General features: G+C 53.7%; 1 protein-coding gene across 3 annotated transcripts in view; it reads right to left on the bottom strand.

Annotated features, from left to right (window-relative positions):
- The window catches only part of Rai1 (retinoic acid induced 1), a 119,317-nt gene that overhangs the window by 19,853 nt on the left and 72,200 nt on the right, over nt 1-27,264 (bottom strand). The window lies entirely within an intron of this gene.

Raw genomic sequence — 27,264 nt, 5'->3', positions numbered from 1 at the left:
ATCTGAACCCATTCTCCGCTCAAAGTCTAACCCAGGAGGACATCAAGGCCACCCTGGCCCCACCCACCAGCCAGGCCCCTTCCAGTGCAGTGCTCAGGGCCCCTGACTCCTGAACCTGCACCCGCCACCCTGTGCCATGATGCCTGTTTCCAGGTTGCAACTAGTGGCAGACTGGGAGACCTGGGTCATAGGGCCCACAGTCTAGCGGTTGAGGGCAGGTGGCCGCTGGCCTCCACCCTGGCTGCAAAGTGTGGGGCAGCAGGAAGGGTTCTGCCACAGCTGCTGGCATTCAAGGGCCCTCCTGGGAGAGGCTGTCAGGAGGAGCGCTCACCTATTATGGGCTCTGTACTTATCAGTCTCTTGTGGACAATAATTTTTTTTAGATCACTTTATTCACCACGGAACAAAAAGCATCATGTCTCTGTCAAAATGAAGAAAAGGGAAAGGGGGGCGTCGGGGGAGAGAGTTGACTGTTTGGATGCAAATGCTAAGAGGGGGCCAGGCCTCTCCCTTGTCCATTCCAGTGGGGGACACAACCCCCATCCTTCCCACCCCCAGCCAGGCTGGTATCACCAACATAATCAGGGTCCTAGAATCAGCAAGCTCAAAGGGCTGGCCCAGAGTGGGTCTCAGGGGACACAAAGAGTGCTCCCAGTGGGCTCCACTCTTTCGTATACCCAAACCCTAGCAATGCCTGCTCTGGCAAGGGGCCACACAATATGGATAAAGGGATGCAGCTGATGGCTTTGAGGAGAGGCAAACGACCAAAGAGCCCAACCTCTCGCTCACTTCCGCCAGCCTTGTCCTCCCTGCCCATGTGCCCAGAAGGATCATGACTTACTTCCTTGGGAAAGTGGAAGCACAGAAAAGCCAAGACAATGGGCTTGTCTGAAAGCTGACTGACTGTGAACTTTGGCAAGTCTTTTCCCTTCCTGGGCCGCGGGGCCTTTGCACCGGCTGTCCTCTCAGCTGGGAATATCTTTCCCAGACAACTACACAGTTCCTTAACCCTATTCCAAGTCTGCTCGTCTATCACTGTCTCCAGTGGCCTTCCTTGAAATGATACCCTGGTACGCCCTTCCCCCATTTTTTTCTCCAAAGTATTTACCTTCTTGTAATAAACCTTAACTTGCTTTATTACTGGTCTTTCCTGTATAAGGGAAGTTGGATTTTCACCTATTTTGTTTACAGTTATATCCCCATCGCCCAGAACACTATTTATTGAATGATTCATGCTCCAAATGTCACATTAACCCTGTAAAAATATCCAGAGCAAGCAACAGAGTAGAGGGACAGAGCAACTCTGGGTAGGGACCCAGTGGGTGGGGGCTGGTGGACACAGGTCTGCTTCATTTGTTTTTAACAAAGAACATCTTCCCAAGACGGGGGGGTGCATCTGAGTGATGTGGGCACGTGGGTCCCAAGTAAGGTGTGTGTGTGGTAGGGGAGGAGCCCCCACTCAGCCCAGCAGACTTCTGCTATGTGGAAATGGAACCCAGAGGGTCAGGATGTGTGTTTTTTCCTTTAAGCCAGAAATGAGGATTTTATAAAAAGGGATATCTTTCATTTTAAAAATATAAAAAAGTTTTTTTGTGATAATGAGGATTAAACCCCAGGGATGCCCTACCACATACTTGCATCCCCAGCCATTTTATTTTTTGAGACAGGGTCTCACTAAGTTGTCCAGGTTAGATTCAGACTTGTGACCCTCCTGCCTCAGCCTCCTAAATCTCTGGGATTATGGATTTGTGCCATGGCCATCACACCTGCCTTTAAGAAAAAACAGTCCAAGGGAACTTGGCTGTGGGCTGTACCTGGTCACAAGCTCCCCGGTGTCAAATGCTGATACAGTGCTGCAGACAGGCCTGAGCACCTGCAAAGGCAGGGCCTTATTGCACTGGGGGTGTGAGCACCGAGAGGGTGTTCAATGGGAAGGGATGAGAGCAGGAGCTGCATCCAGAATGTTTCCTGGCCCCAAGGACCAGCAGGAACCAGTTAAGCAATGGAGTGGAGCAAGGCAGTGGGGAGGATAGAGCTGGGCAGCCTTAGAAAGGAGGTGTGTGTGGAGGGGGCTGAGGCCCACAGCCTTCCACACGAGACATGGGTAAGGCCCTGCCCCCAACTCTCCTGGCTGGGTCCCCCGCAAAGCTCCTCTGTGACACTCATCACAGCGGTAATTACATAATTAATGCTACAATGAGCTGTTTCCCACGCACCTCCCTCACTAGAATGTCGTCTGATGAGGGTAGGGGCTTTCTGTTTGGTCTTAAGTTCCAAGCCCAGAAACTGGCCCCCAAATTGATGCCTATTAAATGTTAGGATGGGGATATGAGAGCCTCTGTGCTACCTCACCACAGCCAAGGTCCAGAAAGAGGTCTGATGAGGAGACTGGAGGCCAGGACGCATGCAACAGCCAATCAGCAAGGAAAGGAGAAGTACAGTACATCGTCTCCTCCACAGCCCTCGGGTGCCTGGACCCATTCGCTTATGGAACCCATTTCTGCTGCATGAAGTCTGGATGGGGGCCCAGCTGGGTTCTGAGGATGCAGAGGAAAATACAGCATGCCCATGCTCTCCTGAGGAGGACACATAGTTCATGGCTGCCATGGGGTTGCTGAGATGAAGTGACACCTAGGGAGCTATGGGGAGGCTGGAGGCCTTACCCACTCAAGAGGGGTGAAGGTGAAAGTGACTGGGAGGCAGCAAAAAGCACGTGGGGCATTGCAGTTACCCTCCCCCCAGCTCAGGTGGTCCTGCTACTGCAGCCAGTTGTCACTGTCCTTAAGGACACCAATCCCTGGCAATCCTGCCCAGTCACCTGCTGCCTGGTCACAGCTCCCTGGCTATCCCTCTCCTGTGAGCCTTTGGGGCACCCTGGCCTGTTGCCCAGGTCAGAGGGGGCTGGGCTTGTTTAATATGCACTGCAGCCCTTACTCCCCTCAGTCAACAAGACCAGCAGAGAAGAGCAAAGAGCCCTTGGAAGTCACTTTCTGCAGAACACAATCTTCAAACCTTCCCCTCATTTCACTGAGGGATTAATGGATGCCCAGAAAGGGTCAGTGTCCTGTCCATGAGGCCCAGCAGGGCTGAATTCCTCTGTAGCTGTCTGGCCTGTCAGTCAAACCAAAAGGTGTTCCTCCTGAACACCGGTTTCCCACAGCAGTCACGGAATGTGCTGTCTTCCCCGGCTTGGGTGGAACCACCCCTCCATTCCCTGCCTCTGACACCCCCTCTCTGCAGCATCCTGACAGCCAGGGAGGCGCAGCACGCCAGCCCTCCCAGCCCCGGTTCCACCTGGGGGAGCCGGGGAATTGGTGCCCCCTCCCTCCTCCCAACCCCCAGGGGAGGAAGCCGCCTGTCAGGCCGCCACGGCGTGTCAAATCCTCTTGCTGCCTAATTGTGAGACGGCGGCGTTTAAAGAAACGCTTTTCTGGCCGCCTGCCACACCGCAAACTGCTTGGTATAATTTTATTATTAAGGAGAGAGAAAAAGAGGGAGGGGATTGGAAGGCGGGGAGAAAAGGAGAGAGAGAGAGGGAGAAAAGGGAGAGAGAGAGAGAGAGAGCAAGCGAGCGAGAGAGGAAATAGCTTAGTCCAAGTCAGCTGGTGGAGTATTCTGCTCAATGTGAAAGCGGGGACAGCTTTCCAGTTGGCAAGCTGACTTCGTTAATTGCGCATTCAGTCTCTACTTAGGGTAATTGAAACGAAGCGGGGCCCGGCTCTGACAATTAGGGTCTGCGACTACGCCATTAACCCTTTCCTCCACCGTCCCCTCCCTCGATCGACGCCAAGGCACCCTTTCAAGGAAGGGGAGGGCTACTGGGAGCCCCCGATAGGGCCCATTCCGGGACCGGGGTCCAGAAGCACCACACAGGCGCGGACTGCGGCAGGGGGTTGCCGGGCGTGCGCCCCAGCGCTAGCAGGGTTAACGCGGCGCCGCGAGTCCTGGAGTCTGGCTAAGGCCAAGCGGGGGCTGGGGGAGCGGCGCGGGGTGTGTGGGGGTTGTTTGCAGCCTCACCGCCCCTCTGCAACAGATGTTTCAGCAGTGTAAGACAAAGGCAGAGCGCCTGCCGCTGCCGGGAGAAAATCCGCAGGACTCCCTCCGGGGCAGGTAAAATTTCACCTTCTATTTGTGTTCCCCCCTCACACCCCCGCCCGCCCTCGCCTTGTTTCCCGGCCTCTAAGCCAATCCGGAAAGCGCCACCAAAGACACCGCGCCGCCTCCTCCGCAGCCCAACCCGCTGACCCCAGCAAGGTCACGGCGACCTCCGGCTCCGCTAGCAGCGCGCCCGCCAGTCCTCCGCCGGCGAAGGGCGCCTCCCCCCGCCCGGTCCCCTCCTGGGGCGCCCCCAGTCCCTGATCTAAGGTAATTGGAGGCATCGCGCGAGAGAGGAAGGGGGCGCTGCACTCGCCACGAGGTGCAAGAGGCCCCGGACGCTCGCCGCCTGCCTCCCGCCTGCGCGGAGACCCCGGGGGGCTTTGCCTCCCCCCAGCCCCCATCATTCATCTCCCTGATTCCCGCTGTAGCCGCCCTCGGAAGTCAGCCGAGTGAAGCAGCTGTTCCTTGCACACTCCACTTGACCAAAGATGATGATAAATGAGGCCGGGGCTGCGTCGGGGACGCGGCGGCGGCGAGGGGCGCGCAGGGCGGGGCTTGCGGCCCACAGCCCCCTCCCCACGCCTCTGGAAGGGCGAGGACGCAAAGGACAGAGGCCGAGGGGCAAAATCAAAAGGCCCTAGCTTCAGTCCCCACACCTCGCTTGGACTCGGAACCCGGCGGAGAGGTGCGCCCTCACTGCCGGGCCCAAGGTGGAGACCTTTCCCTTCAGACAGGCACCGCAGCCCGGTCCCCGCCCCTGCCCTTCCCCCTCGCTCCCCACCCCTTCCCCTAATGCCTAGGCCCCCTCTGCGCCTCGCCTTTAGCCCCCACCCCCCTTGCCTCAAACCTATTAACGCTCGTAAATAATGAATAATGGAGCGCTTCCCTCCAGCCACGCAAGGCTGCGGGCGGGGGCCGCTGCCAGATGCGCCGGGTCCTGGGGAGGGGGCGCCCACCGGCCGGGTGCTGAGGGGGCCCGGGCGCGCGGCCCCGCACACGTGCAGCCGCGGCGCGCAGGCGGGCACCCCGCCCGGCGGCGGAGGAGGGGGAATCCCGCTCTGCCCTCCCCAACGCCACCTCCCCTGGAGTCCTCTGGCACCGAACTAGGCGAGAGAGCGCGCGCGAGCTTCCCAGCCGGAGAGGGTTATTTTTAACCTGCCCCCCTTTCTATATCTGCCTCTCGGGTTTGCGCGCCCGCCCGCCCGCTCCACCAGCGGAGGACGCGGGCTCCTCACCTCGCTCGGCGGCTCCGGACTCTGAGCGCCTCCCCCGGCCCGCGGCCCCCGCCCGTGCGCGGGCATCGCGCGGCTAAATCTCAGCCTGGAAAGGACCGATTAGGAGCCGCGTGCCTTTCAGCGAAATATTGGAACCGGGTGGGATGGGGGCGGGGAGCCCGGCGCTCTCGTCCCCTCGCCTCCCTCTCTCCCTCCCACCCTGCGCGCAGAGTGGCTGCGAGAGGCGGCTCCTGCTCTCCCTCCCGCTAACAGGGGGTGGCCGGCCCGGGGCGCCGGGCCCCCCTTCGGTTCTCGGCCTTCTCTCCCCAACGCCCACCCTTCTCTGGTCATGTAGAAGCTAGAGCACTCAACGCGCGGGCTCTCGGGCAGCGGCGGCGCCAAGCGGGGCGCCTTCCCCCCATCTCTAATCCCCTCCCTGAGCCACTCCAAACACACATCATTTAAACAGCAGCGGGCTTGCCATACCAACAACTTCAAGGCAGACCCCACCAGTGCGGGGTGTCCGTGCCAGGGGGCTGGGAAGGTGCCAGGGGCGCACAGCACAGAGGGGTCTGATCGAAGGGAGTTCCTTCTGTCACTCTGCTCAGTTTCTCCCTCCTTAAGACCCCACCACCACCACCCGCAAGCAGGCCCAGCACCCCAGGCCCGGAGCTCAGACCCCACCCCCTTCCTCAGGGGAACCAGGCCGCAGGAAGTTCACGTCCTCTCCCATTACCCTGCTCTCCAAAAGGCCACCCACCCAAACCCCAGGCTGTCCTTTCCTCCAAAGGAGGTGGGCAGCAGAGAAGTGACTGAGCCCAGAAGCCCCCCAGGGGCTTTGACTGGATCCCTCAGTCGGTTTTGACATTTTCCAGACTGCTCCGTGCCCAATCCGGAAGACCCAGGCTTGGGGCCCCTGGAGCTCCTCCCTCCTGAAGGAGGTTGGGTAACCACGCTGCAGCAGAGGAGGGAAAGTGGAGGAAGTGGTGGGCTGAGAAGAAAGGAGGGCATTCCAGCTGCCAGGAGTTGCCTGGCTTAGTGGCAGGAAAGAACACAGCCTATTTGGGAACTTGAGATGGATTTCTCTCTAAGGCTGAACTGGGTCGGGGCCTTGAGGGTTGGGGTTTGGGGTTGGCGTGGGCTGGGCTTCCAACCCTAGGGAGCATCTGGGAGGGGCAGGGAGGGCTAAGGCAGAGAGGTAAGAAGCCTAGTCAGTTGGGAGCATGGGGTGTGGAGGGGTGAAGAGGCATGTGGAATACAGATGCAGGACAGCAGCTGTCCTGGGCTGGACTGGTGACACCCGTGGGCCAGTGGCTTCGGCTGCAAGGACCCAGCCTGCCTGGAGTGATGCAGGTTCAAGAGGGAGGAAACAGGGGGGCAGGGCTCCTAAGCACTGGCAGGACCTGCCATGGCTGAGTGAGGGTTCTCAAGGGGCTCCTTACCCCAGCCAGCTAGACACTGGGCTCAGGGCCTCCTTCAGACCTGGAAAGTTCTTGGTTCCCCTCACTGTTGGGCATGTGTAACAGCAACCCAAAAGCTGATGCTGTCTGGCCCCCTCCTGTGTCCAAGTTGCCTTGGAAGATTATACTTCCGGGCCACAAACTGCCCTTCAAGGAGATGATGTCACCTCTCATTTCACAGATGTGGAAACTAGGCTCCAGGAGGGAAGGGGTCATTCCAAATGGCAGTCTCTGGGGACTGAACCTGGGTCCCAATCTGGGCAACAATGTGTTCCCAGGGGCCTTCAATGAATATAAACTTCTGGGGGCACAAGTTACTGATAAATGCTTTCACCTTTAGAAATTTCAGAAAACCGATTTTCTGGAGAGAGAGAAAAAAGGCAGAATAAGTGTGGTAGCGGGGACTGGAGAAAGAAGTCACATGGCCAATCGCTATGGACTCCCCACACTTTGCCAGATTCCCTGTGAAGTGTTCCCAAGAGGGTTTCTGACTCTGGGGGCTCCAGATTATTGACATGAGGCTGAAGTCCACGTGGGTCTCATTTATTCATCTGTAGAACAAATATAAATCTCACCGAGCCATATACCACTACTTTTCAAGCATGCCCAGCTAATGTGATGAATAAATTACAAATTCATTTAGGGCCTAGTGGCTTTGGGCAGTTATATCCTTCTCTGCTCAGTAACAGACTAACAGCTCCAATTTTTATATTAAAGGGTTCTCCATCTTCAGATGACTACTGGGCCCAGAGTGTCCCTTTGGTGGACTTCATCACCAGAAAGGGATCTTCCATTTCTGGCATGCTTTGGCTGCAGCACCAGATCTCCCCCTGGTGGATCCTGGCCAGCCCCCCAGGCACGTAGCTTGGTGCCCAGAAGCGCCAGCTTTGGGGGACAGTGAGCCATCAGCCACTGCTCCAGAGCCTGCCTGGGAAGCTTTCCTCAGGACGGAAAATATTTGCCTTTGGTTTTCAGCTGCTGTCTGAGTGGACACCTGGCTGATTTCCCTGTCTCCAAACAGCCATGAAATGTGGAGGTGTTTAAGAGAAAAAACGAGGCGAGGGTAACTGTCTGATCCAGCGTCCGGCTGTTCTGAACAATGCTCTTGTTTCACTCTTAGGGTGAACAGCATACTTTCTACCCATATTCTGTGCGCTGGTTCCCTCTTTCCAGGCCCAGCCCTGGCCCCATGGGCCTTACCTCCAACTGCCAGACCCTTCTGGAACTCCCTCCCCCTGACTTCCAGTCAGTCAGCATCTGGGGTAGGGGGAGGGCCTCTTCCCGCTGTACATAGCTAACTTGGCCTGACCCCAGAACTGCTTTGTTCTGGAAACTTGTAGGAGAATCCTTGGCTGTTTCAACAGCATGGAGAATACCAAGCCTCTTCTCCAGGGACAGGGGCGTCTAGAGAGACATCTAATTCACAGCTCATTCTGAGGGCTCACAGGGGGCTCAGGGGTTCACTTTGGGTGTGAGGGATGCCATCATGTCCCCATATCCACACTGAGTAGGCCCTGATGCTGGACAGCTCTAGGTTCAAATCCCAGTCCTGCTGGGTGACCTTGGGCAATTTATTTAACTGCTCTGTGCTTCATGTTCCTCAGTTGTTAGTACTCCAAGCATCAAACTTCCAGGGGTAATGTAAGACTAAACGGGAATACTGCTTGGCAGCCAGTAGAGACTCAATACACGGTTGCAACATCCAGTGCCACTCAGTCATGGGAGCGAGGGTCAAGTCTTATACTTTCTCTGTCTCGGGGACTGCTTGTGTCTGAGACAAAGCCGGCAAGACATTCTGGGGCCCAGAGGTGAGGTTTGCCCACAGAGTGGCAGCCTGTACCCCAGGATAGACAGGTGTCCTTTCTGTGTCCCTCAAACACTAACGTACATCTGAGACATCTGAGGCAGTGGTGGGAGGGCTTGTGGTTCTAACAAGTTCCTGGGTGAGGCCCATGCAACTGGCATGTGGGCCACACCTGGCAAGGTGAGACCTCAGTTCCTGGGGACTGTGACTTCTGAATCCTGGCAGCTGGGTTCATGGAGAGGATACGGGGTCTATTCTGTTGGAAGAGGGTCCTCAGGAACCCCAGGGCCAGGCTCTGGCCTTGTCTCAGAGCTGGGTTTCCACAGTGGCCTGGGCAACCTTTGATGCTCCAGACTTGGTATCTGCTTCCTGGTAGAAATGCACACTGGTGCCTCTGGTGGTGGCACACGCCTGTAATCCCAGCAGCTTGGGAGGCTGAGGCAGGAGGAGTTCAAAGTCAGCCTCATAATTTAGTGAGGCCCTAAGCAACTTAGTAAGACCCTGACTGTAAATAAAAATCTAAAAAATGGGCTTGGTGGTTAAGTACCTCTGGGCTCAAAACCCAGGGCCAAAAAAAAAAAAGAAAGAAAAGAAAGAAAGAAAAGAAAAAGAAATGCACACTGGTAAAAACTTTATGTTGCTAAGCTGGCAATCACTTCAAGTCCTGGTGTTCTCTGGGCCTCAGTTTTCCTCTTGGTACAGTGTGAAGCTGGGGGAAGCTGGTCCCACCCTTTGCCCTTGATGGTTCTCTGTACTCCTCTTCCCTTGATCCCTTCCCAAGGCACTGATCTGAGATTCTGAGCATCAATTCTAGGGGCTGGTTCCCCATTCATGGCTATAGTCCTGGAGGTACCAGACTAAAAATTATGGCCAGTTCTCGTGGAGTACCTTCATGAGCTGAGCAGCATCCTAAGCATTTAGGTCTACTGTCTTTTCTCATCCTTGCAAGAATCCAGTGGAGTGGCGGGAGGGCCAGCTGTACATAGCTAACTTGGCCTGACCCCAGAACTGTGCTGTTCTGGGAATTTGTAGGAGAATCCTTGGGCAGAGTGCAGGGTGGGGTGCAAGGAGTTCAGCAGCTCGGAGAATGAGGTCGGTATCATTATTTTCCTGGGGCAGACACAGGTGAAGCTTATCACCAAGGTCATCCATTGGTAAGGGGAGTAGGGCCTGCAGGGGCTGAACTTGGGCTCTTTTAGCCTGGCCACCTAGGCCAAGTCCCCAGACAGGTCCAGCCTTTTGATATTTCATAAGGGAAATGACCCATTTGGTTTCCTTGGCATACAGCAGGTGTAGACACAGTATTGGCCTAGTTGGTGAGGGCATGGGCAAAGGGTGCCCTGGTCTAATTAAAACTGGGAGAGGTTAACTAGTCAACCTCTTTGGAGAGCTTTCTGGTAGACCCAAATAAAAACTCCACGTGCCTTCTGACCCAAGCCCAAACTCATCTGCACAAGGCTAATAGCTGCAGTGTCATCTGTAGCAGTGAGAGAGGCTGGAGATCCCCTAAATGCCCATCTGAGGAGGATGGGAGAAATACATCTGGGAAATTCCATGTGGGGAGTTTAAAGAGAGGGAGAAAGGGTTGGGGTGTAGCTCAATGGAGAAGCACTTATCTAGCAAGTGCGAGGACCTTGTTCCCATCCCCAGCACTGGGGAGGAAAAGTGTGCACCGTGTGTATAAAAAAAGATGGTATATTTGGTTATTAAATTTCCTTTTACGCTGAACATATGATGCCTGCTAAGAGATTTAAAAGCTGATCCAAGAATAATATCCACCTTTTGACTGGGTGTGGTGGTGCACACCTGTAATCCCAGCTACTTGGGAGACTGAGGCAGGAGGATTGCAAGTTTGAGGTCAGCCTTGCCAACTTAGACACTATATCAAAAAAAATAAATAAATAAATAAAAGTGCTGGGTATGTAGCTCAGTGGTAAAGCACCACTGGGTTCAATCCCAAGTATTTAAAAAAAAAAAAAATTCACCTTTTGGGCTACATGAGGTTGAAGAGTGAGCCTCCTGTCAGGTCAGCCTGGGTGTTGCCCCTTTCCTACTGGTGGGCTGCAGGCTGGTGGGCTGGCCTCTGCCTCCTCCTCAGGAGGATGGGATGAGGCCCAGTGGCCAAGATGAGCAAGCTCCTCTGAGTCCCACAATGGGCAAGATAAGGATTTTCCTCCTGATTTACAAATGAGGAATCAGACTTAACGGTGTGTTGGGGGGTACCAAGCATGAATCTCCCTTCAGGCTGTGTCCTACCTGGACACACAGCCTTAGGGGACATGGCAGCCAGGAACTAACCTGTGTGGGTGTGGCTAGCACCAGGACAAAGGACAAAGCCCAGGGCAAATGCTCAAAGGAAATTAGTCTTACGTATTACCTTCTTTTCTTTTTCTTTTGGTGGTACTGGAGATCGAACCCAAAGATGCTCTATCATTGAGCTATATCCCCAGCCCCTTTTATTTTATTTTGAGACAGGTTCTCCCTAATTACTGAGGCTGGCCTTGAACTTGTGATCCTTCTGCCTCAGCCTCCCAAGTTGCTAGGATTGCAGGTGTGCACCACCTGCCTGGCTCTTCCTATTTCTACCAGCAATAACTTTCTTTCAATCATCTGAACAAAGCAACTCATGTTATAAAATGTAAAAACAGAAGTCATTCTAGGTTCAGTGAGCCCCAAGACTCTACTGTGAAGGTCTGATGGACAAGGAGGTTCCTGTCCAGGTCCAAAGTCCCACTTGGACACAACACGGGCACTGCATAGCCGTGGGGCCATGGGCAGTGTTCTCTGCCCTCAGAGGCGCTGTGAGGGTGAGCCAAGATGACGTATGCAGAGTTGTTAGAGTGGTCTTGGGCGGAGTGGGGGTGCAGGGAGTTAGCTATCCTCTTAAAAAGGTAAATATTGCTATATACATATATTTTTCATAATGAGGGAAAGGTCAGGAAAATCCCTGCTTGGTCCTTGCTAGCTGTGGAGGTGGAGCCAGGAAGACAGGAGCCCCTTGGAGTGACAGAAACCTGGCTCCAGCCCCAGGGGCCCAAGGAGCAGCTGGTCACTGCCCGGGTGGGCGGACATGCTGTCCTGGCAGGGAGGTCTGGTGGGCAATGGCCCGAGCAAGGTCCAGCCGTCTGTGTTCCCTGGCTGGCACTTCGGATGGAACCGACTTGGCTGACTGGCTGGAAGCCCCTGCGGCCCCGGGCCCGTGGAAGGAGCATTCAGAAAGCTCTCTGTGTTCTGCCCTGCTCCAGGGTTGGCTTTTTCCAGAGCAGAGTCTCACGAGTCTTTGGAAAGAACATTAAGTACCCAAGGTCCTCAGGCTGGCTTGCTATGTAACCTCAGGTGAGTCACTCCGCCTCTCTGGGTCTCTGTTTTCTCACCCATAAAAAAGCAATACTGATAAATACCCATATTACAGGGCTAAGCAATGAGAAAATGGATATAGAAATGCCCCGTCATCATCAAGTTCACAGCCAATTCTAACCTAGGCCTTACATGTGCTAGACCCTACTCTAAGAAGCTGTCTATACATTTTAAAGCACCTGAATGATGAGGCAGCGGAGTCACAGAGAGGTTAGGATACTTGTTGAAAATCACACAGCTTCTAAGTAGCAGAAACATGCTATTAGGTAAATAGAAAGAGGCCTAATATTTATAATTCACAGCTGTGAGGTCAGGCCTAAAGTTTGGAGGCTTCAAAAGTAGTTTTGGCCGTGGTAGAAAAGCCCAATGTGGCCCCAGTGGGGTCTGTCCCCAGTGGCAGGAGCTGGGGAAGAAGCATTTCTGTTCAGGTGGTAGGCATACCGGGAATTGAACTCAGGGGCACTTGACCACGGAGCCACCTCTCCAGCCCTATTTTGTATTTTTATTTAGAGATAGGGTCTCACTGAGTAGCTGAAGGCCTTGCTTTTGCTGAGGCTGGCTTTGAACTTGTGATCCTCCTGTCTTAGCCTCCCAAGCCACTGGGATTACAGGTGTATGCCACTGTGCCCAGCTCAGGTGATGGAATTTTAAGCCCTCTCTGGGGCACCCTCTGTACCCTCAAGAGAGGTGGCTTCTAGGGTTGGGGTTGTGGCTCGGTGGTAGAGCACTTGCCTAGCATGTGTGAGGCACTGAGTTCAATTCTCAGCACCATATATAAATACATGAATAAAATAAAGGTCTATCAACATCTAAAAAAATATTTTAAAAAAAGAGAGAGAGGTGGCTTCTCAGCACCCCGCACATTGTTTCCATTCCCAGAGAAACTGCGAGGAACACGTGAGCTTCCCTGTGTTGTAGACAGCACAATTAAGGCCTGGGAAGCAAAGGGAATTTCTTGGTGAGAAGCAATATTTGGATTTGAATTTGACCTGCCTCTGCTACTCAGAGCACAGATCTTGGTTGCAAGATCTGGAGAAGAGAGGTCCTCAGAGGGCTCCAGCAACTCCAGACAAACTTGCTCTTTCCCTTCACTGTGGAACTCCTAGCCTGCTGCCTTTGGGGCCTGGGCCTTCAATCCTGCTCACCTGGAGCCTCCACACCAGCACAGGAGCTGAGTGGACCATTTTACAGGCAGGGAAATTGAAGCCCACGGAGGGTAGAGACTTGCCTAAGGTGCAGAACCCCACTTGGCACCTCTAGGCTCCTCACAGCCCACTTACACATCTACCTACCTGCCTGCGGATCCAGCCAACCAGTCAGACCCTCTCATGCCCACCCCGCTGTCCCTCTGAGAAGCAGTTACTGAGTGCCTATGCTTATTATATGCCACACGAGTGCTAGGATCAGCAGCCAGAGGCAGTGGAGGCCACAGAGCCTCCTGGGGAAGGCGGAGAAGTGTAGATGCACAGGCAAGAGCTTGGACGGAAATGGGGACCAAAGGGGGCTTCCCAGAGCAAGTGGCCCATCCCCTGCATCCTGTGGGATGTGCAGGAGTTAGCAAGGGCAAGAGAAAAGTCCTGGAAGGCAGGGGAGAGGGAAGGTGATGGACCGTGGCTGGGCTCCTCGCCTGCACGTGGAGCCATGAGAAGTGGGCAGGGTCTACATGGTGCAGCGCCTTGTGGGTCACAGTGAAGATCACAGACTGGTGAGGGCAATAGGGAGCCATGGCGGGCAAGCAGGGCGGCAAGTGATGCCATCAGACACACACATTACATGCTTCGCATGCTCCAGTGACACAGGATGAATTGGAGACGGGGTGAGTGTGGAGGCCTGGAAGCTAGGGAAGAAGAGGCTGGGACAGTCTTCCAGAGAAGTAGTCATAGACCAAAGTGGTGGCAGAGAATTAGAAAGGAAAGCTGTCATTCTAGAACTGTCAGAAACAGAGCCTTAGCAGGACTCAACAGCCAATTCCGGTGGGGAACAAAGTTTTCTCCAAAGCCTGTGCTCCTAACCACTGGGCAACACCATCCTCCTGAGGCCTGAGGGACTGCCTCTCCCAGATCCCTGTATGTAATGCCAACTCAAGTCTGGTTTACAACTCTGGGTAGAGCCTGGCAAGTTCAACACCCTCAGAAGACTGGTTGCATGTCTGAGGCCCAGAGAGGGCAAGGGGGCCACACAGCATGGGGACTGAGAGGCTACCCCCTCCATCTCCAGCTCACGCTGCACCAGCCTCACTGCAGGGGTGATGGGGACAGAGAATGTGACATCTGAGGCCTGCATGGTTGTGGCATCCCCCTGACTGTGGCCTTCTTGGCATCGCTATCAGGGTGTCAGTAGGAACACCCGCTCCCAGCATGGTGATGAAAGACAGGCACTGGGGACTCAGAAGGGAGAGAGGTTCCCATGGGAAAGGGATGGCTCTGTGTGCCAGCCCCCTACAGGCTAGCTTTGATGGCAGATAAACCCCAGCCGCTTCCTTGGGCACCTGCCCCTCACTAGGAAACAAAGGCGGCGGCGGGCGGTGGCCATGGACATGTGCAAACATGATCAGGGAAACCCGAGGCAGCTGTGGCGTTCCTCGCTCTCGGCCGTCTGTTCCTGTGCCCTCCTTTCAGGCACATGCCCTTTCCACAGACTGGATGGGCCCAGGTCCACACAGCCTCTGGGGCACTTCCCTCCCACCTTTGGAGCCACCAGTGCTCAAAGATTTTGTCTCCCAAACTGCTTAGAGGTCACCCACTTGTTCTCTCATAGGGCTCAAAAGAACAGCAAATCAAGCTTTTGATAGCCCGGCACAGGCCAGGGGTGAATGGATGGATGGATAGGTGGGTGGGTGGTGGGCGGATGAATGGAATTCCAGCCCCAAGCAAAGCCATTGCTATTTTTGTTAACCTATGCAAAACATGATTTCCCTAAGGCTTTTAAAAACATGGCATGTGGTTCTTAGGACCCCATGGATCCCTGCTGCTGCCCTCTTCATGCTTCCGGGCTAGGATGCTCAGGGGGGCACAGTCCTCTCCAGGCCAAACAGCATGGGGGGGACCAGAGCCTGGGACCCTGTCTCTCATGCCACACCATCCCAGTCCTCCAAAGCTCCCCCAGAGCCCCCTCTCCTGAATACCCCCTCCCTTGGGCTCCGAGAGACCCCCAGGACTTCCCCCAGCCTGTGAGTGTCCCCAGACCCAGGGTCCTTGGGAGCCTCCTTGTGGGGGCCGAAGGACATGAGAGGTGGGAGGGGTGCACGCCCGCCACAGCCCGCCCGGCAGCTCTGCAGCTCCTGGGAGAGCAGGGTGTTTGTCATCTGCTGAGGACAGTGGGGATGGTTTAAGGTGAAATTTAAGCCCATTAGTGCTTGGCTAATGACATCAGCAGCAACGGCGAAAATGGAGATGGCAGGGTGTGTGATCGCCCATAAATTGTCAGGGCTGGCGCCGCCTCCATCCTTGGGCCTGACTCCCGCCCCTCTGCCAGCCCAGGCTGAGTCCCCCTGCCACCACACAGAGCCCCTCACTGCTGGCAGGCTCTCGCCCCTGCCCCAGCCAGGCCTCACAGGCCTGGCCCCCGGGGTCAGTGTGTGGCCAGGGCCTCGGCCAGCCAGGGCGTGAGAAAGGAATTGGCCAGGGAGCCCAAGCGTGGAGGAGGCAGCAGCTTCTTAATCTCTCTTCTTTTATAACTTCTGTCTTTTTTATGCACACGCAAGGATCCCAGCTCAGCCGCCGGCAGCTCTTCCCGGGCTGAGCCGTCTCCCTGCAGCTAATGCCTGACAGCTCTGTTTATGTCTCCCCATAATTCTCCAGCTTTATGTTTTTTTTTCGGGGCCATTAAGCTCCCAGCCACAGGCTCCTTCCCCTGCCCCCGCCTGCCTTTGTCCTTGAGGCCCAGCTGCCCCACCGCCCTTTGGGAGACAGGCTGTCCCCTCCTGGCAGGTGGACAAGGACCCTGGCCTTGTTCCGAGACCTCACTTAGGATGGCCCTGTGGGTAGGGACTTCTAGTCCCTGACGCCAACTCCCTCAGTCTCCCATCACAGGTCTTGTCCCCCTGCTCCCCAGAATAGAGGGCACACCAGGGTCCTGGAGGGATCAGCAGAGCCCTCTGGCCTTGGCACCTCCTCCCCACTGTCACTCTTCCTCTGTCCCCTCCTCTGGCCTTTCTCTCTGGGTGACCGAGTTTCCTCCCAGAGCTTCAGCTACCTCCAGAGAGCAAGGCCTCCCCTGTCCCCTCCACTTGACCCTTCCCTGTTGCTCCAGACCTAGAGTCACTGCACCCCTGGCTTCCTGCAGCCTCCTCGGCTCCCCAGACTTCACCCTCTGCCCTGTCCTCCTGGGTTGCCCTACCAGAGGTCTCTCCATCAGACCCTGCATCCTCGGTCATCCTCAGCCACAGCCAGATTCTGGCCAGGAACTCCATGACTGCCTCCAACAGGGAGCTCCTGGAACCCATTCTGTCCCCACGGCCCTGTGCAGCTCTGCTCGGGGCACTCCCCTTCCACGGCTGTGAAGCCTTCCCAAGCTCCCCATGCCTTTCACCCTGTCCTCAGCATGATGCTGACCTCTCCAGCCCCAGGGCGGTGGCAGGTGGGGCAGCTCCCACTGTCCTGCAATTCGGTCTGAGACCTGAGATCCCAAGCGGAGCTATCCTGCTGCCTGGCTTACCTGAGACCTGCCCCCCGCCACCCACACCTTCCTGATTCAGCAGGTCCAAAAAGTGATTCTTCCCTTTCCCTTGAATCTGCACGGGTCCCTCTTGGGGTTCCTAAAGCCTCCTGTCTTGTGAAGCCCTCGTTTCCCCTGATGAGCCTGGTTTCCTGCCAGGTAGACCAGTGTGCCTCTCAGAGCCTCCGCTTCCCCACCTCTAACATGGACAATTATCTGGGGACACAGACTATGAATAGGGGTGAGTGAAGTGGCCAGTGCTGGTCCCCTGAAAGCTGATATGGAATATTTAAAAGGCTCAGCCTTGATCTGTCTCCCTCTCCTTTTGGGGGACAGCCCTATCTGTTCACTTCTACGCTGGGGCCCAGAGCTTCCTGCCCTGGGGGTAACCCGGAGGGGAAGGACGGGCTCCCTGCTGATGCCTGACCTGGGAGACCAAGTGCAGGCACTGCCTTCTCCCTTCTTGGTGAAGGAGTCAGTCGTTTCTCCTCTTTCTTTAGTTTATCCTTTCCTTTCTTCTGAGCTGCCTTTGACAGCCAGAGTCCTGGGTGCCCCTTCCCAGCACATGTGGCCAAGTCCCTCCCCTTCTGTGGATGCCACTCCAGTCTCCTATAAGTCCCCTTTGCTATGGTCTCATCTGTCCCCAAAAATGCTTGGCACTATCACCTGGGCCCTCTGGACACTCAGTGGCCTTGTCTTCACTTCTCTCCCGCCCATGGATGGATGAGGAGATGTCTAAGTCTGCCTCCCGCACTGGACACTGCCCACAGGCCCCAGGACAGAAAGGCATCCCACTGGATTGATCCCAGGTGTCAGTCTCCTCTTCCTGTGCACTCTGAGGCTCAAGCTCTTGGCCTAAGCTCTTTGGCTCAGCTTCAGTCGGTTCCAACCTGAGTTGTCTTGCATCTTCCCAGTGTATCTGGCTGCAGCTCAGCAGGGCACGCTCTGCCCTGCCCACTCTGGCTGGCACTCCAAGCAGATTTCCTGCCCTCGGCAGTCTCACCGTTCCACTGGCAGCCCCTGTGACCATCAGGGCCCTGTCTGCTAGAAGGTTCTCTGAACAGGAGCCTGCACCCTACAAATAGCCCTGGAGTGTCTCTGCGTGTGGGCCAGGCCGGGCTGTCCTGTGACCTGTGTGAGAATCCCACTGTTAAGAGTAGGGAAAGCAGGGAACAGTCATGCATGCTTCTAACCCCAGGAACTAGGGAAGCTGAGGCAGGAGGATTGTAAGTTCAAGGCCAGCCTCAGTAATTTAGTGAGTGCCTATCTCAAAAAAAAAAAAAAAAAAATGTGGGGGGCGCGGCTGGGGTAGGACACCTACCTGCCTAGCATGCCTGTGGCCCTGGCTTTAATTCCCAGTATTAGGGGTGAAAAAAAGGGCAGGGAAGTTCATAATTTGCTGAACCAAACTTTCATTGCAAAATGAAAATGCAGGATCCTTTACTCAAAAAGTACTAAAAAATCCTGAGGCAGTGACAGCAGCACTGAGCACAGGGCCTTTCGGACTGTGGGCCCTGGGCAGCTGCCTGAGTTGCAGCTCATGAAGACCACCATGGCTAGGAAGAGATCATGGGAGTACCTGCTGGTCTCTGGCAGTGTTCCCTAGGTCCTGGACATTCTGCTGAGTGCTGCAGGAAATCTAACAGTTGATGCTCATATCATACTGATCAATAATACCAGATACCCAGGTACCAATAATCCCAATACTGAGCACTTACTATGTGCCAAGCACATCTGTCAAGTCAATGGATGACACAACAAACCAACCACAAACAGGGTTTTGAGCACACACACTGAGCCACATAACCAGTGGGAATGTTGGGCATATGTACCCTGATGCAAAATCAGATTTTCCTGAGAGATTGGAACAGTGAGACCCCTGGTGGGAGCCTGAGAAACCACCCTCAATCTCTTCTTGAGGAGAGGCAAAAACTGAGGCTCAGAGAGGGCTACTGACCCTTGTAAGATCACACAGCACAGCCGACCCTCCAAATCCCAGCCCCCAGCAGCCTTGTTTCCAAAGACCTTTCCATTTGCGGGCAAATGTTCATGATCTGATACATAATGAAAAAGTTCAGATGCAAAAGCAGACATTCAACACAATCCCAATTTTGTTAAACTGGCTGGAAATGCTCAAAAGTCAGTGTCTTCTCATCAGAGGGACTAGAGAGAACTTCTATTTTCTTTGATATTTTTCTCTCTCTTTTTTTTTTTTTCAGTGAGGTGTGTGTGTGGCGGGGTGTGTGCTGGGGGTTGAACCCAGGGTTGAGCACATGCTAGGCAAGCTCTCTACCACTGACCTCCATTCCCAGCCCTTCACTGAGTTTCCTAGAATGAATGTGGACAGGAGTTGGTAGAAACAAATTCCAGTTGATAGAGAGTTGCCACAGATACAAGGTGGGGATTCAGCATTCTCCAAGACCCAGAATACAATGCACTAGGTTTGGGTCTGCACTGGTCCATGACTCCCTTCCCTTCTTAGTTGAGGATTCAGAAGGCTCCTTAGAGCCTAGGGGACTTGGGGTTCCCTCCCTGGGATGTCTGTGTCTGATTTGCTGGGAAGCCAGCTCTCTGGACTGTGTGGGCCCTACAAAAGGACTGAACACAGGGCTTCCCAGGGCCAGGGGTCTCCGTGCTCTCCCTTCCTCCCAGTCCCTCAACTGGGAGGTGACATGTTAGGAAGTGTGTCCCAGTGTGTACTAGTGACCTCCTGCCCAGCCTGGCACTCTGGCCCTCGTCTCCACTTCCTTCTCACTGCCCCTGGGCATCCAGACCCCACAGGGTGCATCCAAGTTCCAGGCCCCTGGGCCTAGCGCAGGGCACAGCATCCAGAGGATCCATCAACAGGCCCCTCTGTCCATTTTGGAGGTGGGCTGGGCTGAGGCCCTAGCCCAGCCCCCATGCTGACGCCTGGCATTCCACAGACAGCTCCAAACCACCTCCTACCCAGAGAGCCCCCTGGGTCTCTGGCCTGAGAAGAGCTGACAGCTCCTTAATAGAAGCAGGCCACGGACGCGCCTGAGTGACACCACACCCGGCTGAGAGGCAGCGGCTCGCATCAAAGCCTCATTTTTCTTCTTCCTCTTAGGCACTGAAACAATTTACATAAAGAGCCCCGCATGTGTCTGCGACAAAGATGCATTTCTTCCAGCATCTCCCTCAGCTTCCCCAGACGCCGCCTGTCAGAGGCTGGCCCAGTTCTCCAGGAATGGGGGGGGCAGCTTGTCTCAGGGACCACCCATGCCTGGGTCATCCAGACACAGGGCTAGGGGAAGCCAGCCAAAATAACAACTGCCACAACTTATTTATTTTTTCTTTTTGTGGTGCTGGGTATAGAACCCAGGGCCCTCGCACGTGCCAGGCAAGTTCCTCTACTGCTGAGCCACATCACCAGCTCTCCAGCATTTAAGATAGAACCCAGTCGCTCCTTAAGGGTTGGGTGGGGTGGGACGCATCCTACCAGCTGAGCCTAAGGATCTTGGCCAAGCCCTAGATCTGGCCTCAGTTGAGGAATGGCACCTCTGGCAAGTAGCAGCTTCGTGTGTCCCAGCGAAAGTTCATGGTGGAAGGTCCTGTTGAGCAGAGGCTGCCGGAATGTCTCCAAACCAGGCTTGGAAGCCAGGTCTTTCCAGCGATGAAGCCCAAGTTCACAGCCACCATGGCCTCTTCGGTTCATTCCAGGGGGCCCCAAGGCAGCTCCCAAACTGTTCTCCAACAGCAGAAGCCTGAAGCCTCACTGCTCTCCTGGCCTTACTTTGGGCAGAGGAATACCTTCTGTTGGCTCCTCTTTAAAAAAAAAAAATACCAAGAGTAGGTCAGGTCAAGTCTCACCACCCCTGGGAGCGAAGGGCACCAGGGCCTTTCATCCTGTGGGTCTGGAACCTAGAAGCATAGCAGGGACCAGTCCCAGTCCAGTGGCCCCAGACTCCCTGGTGCAAGGTCCCCTCTAGACTTACTGGCCAGCCTTGGTCTTCCCAGGTTCAGACTTGGAAAGGTATTCCTCACACAGGCACTTGAATATGAGTTGTATGCATTCAAGTTTTATAGTTACTCTTGCCTGTGTGCTAGAATGTGCTAGAATGTGACTGTGTGACTCATACAGTAAGGCCTACGTGTTGCTCTTTGGGGCTGCACACTCCACTCCTAATGCCTGGGCCACACATCATGATTTCAGGGGACTGACTATACCTGATTTTCATCTCATGTGTACAGTACAGCCCCCCAAGTCCTGTGGAGGATGAAACCACATGGGGATGTTTCTGGAGTCTGAGGTTGAGGAGGCTACCTTGTCTGTCCCTCCCTGCTGCCTGGATCACTGCCTTGTTCTCTTCAGTGTGTCAGCCTTTTTAAACAAAAATGCCACCATGGTGATTCCATTTCCAAGCACACGTCAGATGGGAATGCCACACACAGGCACCAAAGAACGTGTTCTAGAACTTTCCATGGCAGGTTTATTCATAAGATCCTCAGATTGTAACTTCCCATCCAAATGTTCCTCAGAAGGAGAATGGATAAACAAATGGTGGCATAGTAGTTCTCACTCACCCATGTTTCACTTTCTCCAGGATTTCATTTACCTATGGCTGACCCCAGTCCAAACATATTAAAAAGAAAATTCCAGAAGTAAATAATTCATAAATTTAAAATAACTTTTATTATAGCATCATGATCCTAGTTTATGCTTAAGTATTACTCATCTCTTTCTGTGCTTAATTTGTAAATTAAACTCTTATAAGTATGTATGTGTAAGAAAAATACAGTAAATATAGGGTCCGTTGCTATACATATTCAGGCATACCCTGGGGGTCTTCAGTGTGTCCCTCTCCTACGAGGGGAATGTCTAACATATAAATAACTGTTAACTTTCTGTTACTAAACAAATACCCAAAATAATCAACTTGTAAAGGACAATACAGTCACCCAATTCTCTTGACTCCTCTTTTAAGAAATGCCCAGAATAGGGCTGGGGATGTAGCTCGGTGGTAGAGCGCTTGCCTGGCATGCATGAAGCCTTGGGTTCCACAGGGCAAGGCTCACCACCCTGGTGAGTGAAGGGCCCCTGTACTGACTGTATTATGGCTCACAGTTTCGGAGGTCTCAGTCCACGACTGGTTGGCCCCGTTGCCTGGGTGTCTGTGGTGAGGCTGCACATCACGGAGGCAGCATAACATGGCAGAGCAAAGCTGCTCCCCTCAGGCCAGGAAGCAAGAAGAAGAAAGAAAATGGGGTCCCACCATCCCCTTTGTGGACAAACCCCCACTGACCTAAAGACCTCATACCCCCCCACCCACCTTTTAAAGGTTCCACTGCTTCCCAACAGTGTGGAACTTGGGGATCAGGTCTATAACACATGGGCCTTGTGGGGGTGCCTTTTAAAATCCAAAATATAAACTGGATGTTGTAGCTCACACCTGCAATCCCAGTTACCCAGGAGGCTGAGGCAGGAGATTGCAAGTCTGAGGCCAGCCTCCACAACTGAGATCCTGTCTTTAAAAAAAAAAAATTATAAAAGGGCTGGTGAGGGGCTGGGGTTGTAGCACTTGCCTAGCACATGTGAGGCACTGGGTTTGATCCTCAGCTCCACATAAAAATAAACAAGCAAATAAATAAATAAAATGAAGGTATTGTGTCCATCTATAATTAATATTTTTTTTAAAAAAGGGCTGGTGATACAGCTCAATGGTAGGCTCCTGGGTTCAATCTCTAGTACTGCTAAAATAAAAACAAAAACAAAAAACAACTACTCAGGGCAGGAAATGCCCGAGGGGGCACAGAGGACTTCTGGGGGCTGATGAGCTTCCTTTTCTAGATTTGAGCATCAGTTATACACAAGTGTGTACAGTGTGTAGCAGATCATCAGCCATTTACTTATGATTCATGCTCTTTTCTGTATGCAAGTCCATAAAAAGTTAAAAAGCAAAATGGGTCGAGGCTGCAGCTCAGTGGTAGAGCATGTGTTTAACATGCACCAAGTCTCAGGTTCAATCCCTAAAAAATGACAAACACAAAATCCTCCTCTACTTAATCCCTTCCAAAGCTCCTTGCTTGGCTTAGAGTGAAGTATAGAACCCAGCTTGGCCCATAGGGTCAACATCAAATTTTTCCTCGTCTACTTAGCCAATAGCAGCATGCCTGTCTCCACTCCCCGAAGAGTAAGGGTAGCTAGGTGGCCCTTTGATCAATATAATTTGAGGAGGTGACATGTCCTGTTTTGGGGAGGAAGTTCTATGCACCTATATGTCTGTCTGTTTCTCTTTGTGATATGCAGACACTTCAGATGACTGTTGTTCCATATGCCTGGGTTCCTGGGTAGCATCAGTGAGTAATCTTCCATACCCCATCACAGACACATAGCATGAGTAAGGGATAAAACCTGAGTGAAGGTGCTGGTGTTTGGGGATATTTGTTATGCAGCAAACCCCAGCCCATCCTGACTAGTATGACTGGTCTTCAAGGCTTTTAGTTGCCTGGTCCCTGATAACATCTCTTGCAAAATAGACACATTCTGGTGATAAGTTTGGTGGATTCTAAGTCCCGGGCTTGCTGAGATCTCACACATGTTCCTGAGCTGCACCTGAGCGTGTGATGTCCTGGGTCTCTATACCTGTACCCAGCGTACTATTCCTTTCCTCCTGCCTGTCCAATCTTCTCCTGCTGCTGTCAGTGGCTTCTAGAGGGTGGGGCATGCAGCCAGAAGTCAATCATTAGACTTCATAGACACACAGTGAGACTCACAGGGCTCCTGATCTCCAGCTCCTTGGGAAGTGACTTCAAGGGCAGCACCTGCCCTTGATCACAAAGCTTTGTGCAGCCTGGGAGGTCATGGGCACCTGGTCTAGCTCCAGGATCCCTCCCAACAGTCTCCACAGCTCCTGGGAAGACTCCACAGCTCTCACTAGCTCTGCATGGCGGCATGCTTGGCAAGCACAACTCAACTTGGACCTGTGGTTCCTCTTCGTTTTTATTTTTTTCATTTTTGGTACTGGGGATTGAGCCCAGGGGTGCTTAACCACTGAGCTGCAACCCCAGTCCTTTTCATTTTTTATTTTGAGACAGGGTCTTGCCAAATTGCTGAGGGTCTCACTAAATGGCCCAGGTTGGCTTTGAATTTGTGATCCTCCTGCCTCGGCCTCCTGAGTCACTGGGATTACAGGTGTGCACCACTGTACCTGACTCTCGCTCCTAGCATTTCTAAGGGTTGTCCTTCCCACCCTTCACCTGACTCAGGGGGGATGCAGGGAAGGATCTGGGGTGTTCCAGGGGAATCAGTACTGCTGAGTAACTTGTTTCAGATAATGTGAGTCACGATCCCGGGGAAAGAACTTTATTCTAGGAAGGCCTCCACTGTGTGATAAACAAGTCCGGGGCTCAGCTCTGGCCTTGGAACCTCAGCTACAAATGCTGGCATGGGAACCACCAGGAACAGGAGGGTTTCCACACAGTCTTTATCCACTCCACCAGTCATGGGACCAGCTCTGTGGAGCCTCTTGTTTCCCACCTGTGAAAGGAAGGGTCTGGATGGGCAGTGTGGACAGGAATCTGGGGGCACATCAAGGAATGAGCTGGCACAGGTCCCCCAGATCCCCTGTGTCCCGGGCCTCTTTGGTTCTACGGCATTCTTCTCCATCTGCCCTGCCCCACAAGCTCCCCACCACAGAGCAGGACTGGGTGGAAGCAAGGTCGCAGAGGGGAGGGCTCTCAGCAAGGGTACTGCCTTGCTGTGTTGCCGCAGAACTTGGAAGCTCAGAGCAGGTAAGCCACCTGCTCAGGTCACATGGGAAAGCCATGCTGGCAGCTCCCCTGCAACTGGGGGAGAAAACGTCCCCTGGGGTCAAAGTGAACTCCTTAGCTCAGCTTCTGCTGTCCTGGGGGAAGAAGACTCCTCCCCAGTTTCATGTCCCACCTCTTCCTGCATGGACTCCAGTCACTCTGGTTCCTCTGATACACTGGGCCTTTGCACACTTGTTTTTTCTGTCTGGGCCACCATCCCCCTGCATTCTCTAGTCACTGAAAAGTCACCTCCTCCAAGAAGCCCTCCCTGACTGCCTGTCAGCAGGTGCCCCACCTCCACGGCTCTTCCCACTCTCCCAAATCACCCAATTTGTGTATTTATCCACTTCCTTCTGGTCTTTCTGCCCGCCCTGGATGTTAAGTCCAAGGGCAGTGTCCCACTGTCCTGTTGTGGCACATAACAGGGCATGCTTGTTAACTGGGCCTGTGAATGCTGACCCCCACTCTTTGAGCAGGTGCAGCGTCAGGCCAAGCTCAGGAATTCCTGGTTAAGCCTGCAGGTCCCTGGCTCTGGGAGTCCTCCCATCCCTTTCTATCTGCGGGCCCCACTTCCTGTCACCACCATCTTTCCTAGTCAACTCTGCCCCTGGGGCAGCCCTTCCCCATGAGCCAATGCTCCTGCCTCCTTGGCCTGCCATTCCTGACCATCCTCCCAGTTTCCAAATTTCAAACCCAGCCAACACCAGTCTACCGGGAGCTCTCACACCTGACAGTGCACGCGCTGGGCGGGATCCTGGCACGCTCTGCTCCCTCCCCGTTTTCTGGCAAAATGCTGGCAGGCGCAGGCTCAGTTCCTCTCAAATCTCACTGTGACTTTCCAACCGACACCTGTCCTGGATTCCTTCCCCCACCTCCAGCCCCTGCCCCAGGCCACCGCGGCACTGGTTGGTTACTCTGTGTGTCAGACTCTACTTCCCTTGACCTCACCTTCTGGTTTTATCTGTCATGGTAGCCCCAGAGGCCAGCCAGTAGTAGGTGCTCAGAACGCTAAAGAGGTGGGCTGGGAATGGGCTGATGTGCAACTCCAGAGGCAGGACATGGTGGCTGCATGTATGCCAGGGACCTGAGAGACCAATTAGGAATCTGACAGCCCCACTGCCCTGGGCACCAGTAAAATGGTGAGAGCAGCCGGGTGCAGTGGCACACCTCTACAATCCAGTGACTTGGGAGGCTGAGGCAGGAGGATTGCAAGTTTGAGTTTAGGCTGGGTAACTTAGCAAGGCCCTGCCTGAAAAATCAAAAATAAAAAGGGCTGGGGATGTAGTTCAGTGGTAGGATACCCCTGGGTTCAATCCCAGCACTGCAAGGTGGGGGGGGCAACTATCATTTGCTAGATACTTACTGTGTGTGCCAGGCACTGTGTGGAGACATTCACATGTGGGTTACCTCATTCAACCTTCAAGATGTCCCTGCCCATCATTATTACCCCCAATATAGAGATCAGGACATGCAGCAGAGAGGACAGGAATTTGCTGGAAGTAACACAGTACAGGAAGTGGAGGAGCTGGAACTTGAACTCAAGTCTGCTTGTCTGACTTCAAAACACAGGCCTTTCAACTGTAATTACTGTCTACTGCCACGCACACAGTTCTAGAGGGTCTTGGGATCTCTGGTGAGGTGGGCTGTCTGCTGAGCCCCAACTGCCATCACTTACAGCTACTTCTTGTTGCTAATATGCCTCCAACCATAAATCAATCCTCAAAAAAAAAAAAAAAAAAAATTTTTTTTCCCTTGCTAGGAATCAAACCCAGGGCCTTGTGCATGCTAGCCAAGTGCTCTACCATGGAGCTACATCACCATCCCACGCCTCAAATTCTTTGGCCGAGAGGTAGGGGCTTCTCCCTAGAGGCTTTCTCAGCATGAGACAGAGCAACAATGGCTGGGCATTTAGTTTCCCCTCTCCCAAGCCTGGCAGCACTGTGTGGGCAACCCAGTCTGGGTTCTAATGGATGAGTAGACAGGTATGCATTTATTTCACTTATGCAATGTCCATGACCTTCCTCCTCCAGGAAGCCCTCCCTGAACATCAGAAGCCCTTAGTAAGCAGAGAACTCACCCCTTGACCCAGTTTATCCTATGGAAGCACCCCTGGGGGTTCCATCCAACCTCTTCCTGCTCCTCTTGAGACAGAAAGCACTCACTTCTTTCCCCAGCACTGCCTTGGGCTCCCTGGGTGCCAGAGTCTGTGCCACGTACAGAGCATAGCACAGACCAGATGGGAATGGCCTCTGCCCTCAGTAACAAGCCCCATACATTCCAGATCAGCTGGGACCCCTCTGGATAACTTGGCTCTTGGTAAACCTCACCCTGGAATATGTGAGGATTCTTCCCAGTGAATTAAGAAAAGCAGGTCATCAAAGGGGATATGGAAAAAAATAAGATGTCACTTCTGCTTTTAAAAAATATGTACCAGGGCTGGGGAGATAGCTCAGTCGGTAGAGTGCTTGCCTTGCAAGCACAAGGCCCTGGGTTCGATCCCCAGTACCCAAAAAAAAAAAAAAAAAAAAAAAAAGGTACCACTACCTGTTTCTGGAGCAATGGCGCCCCAAATGTGACCAGAACATGGGGGGATCACAGAGGAGCCTGATTTTCTTAAGACTTCTGTCTACTTGTTGAATTTTCTGCAATAAACATGTATTACTTTGTCACTGGGTAGAGGGTCTGCCAACGGATGCCTACGTAGCTGGAAGCAGTCCATGTCAGGCTTGAATCTACTTTCTGGAGCTTTAGAGAGCGAGCATGAGAAGACTCCTGGACTCCCTCATTCTGACCCTTGCCATCCCCAGGATCTGAGGCTGCACTACCCTGCCCAATGTGGGGCTAGGCATACAGCAAGAACATAATAACAGCACTTAGGCAGGTATTCTCAATGTGTATGCCCCTC

This window comes from Sciurus carolinensis, chromosome 3 (genome assembly GCF_902686445.1).
Source record: "Sciurus carolinensis chromosome 3, mSciCar1.2, whole genome shotgun sequence".
Classification (NCBI taxonomy): domain Eukaryota; kingdom Metazoa; phylum Chordata; class Mammalia; order Rodentia; family Sciuridae; genus Sciurus; species Sciurus carolinensis.
This window is presented reverse-complemented; position numbering and strand designations above follow the sequence as displayed.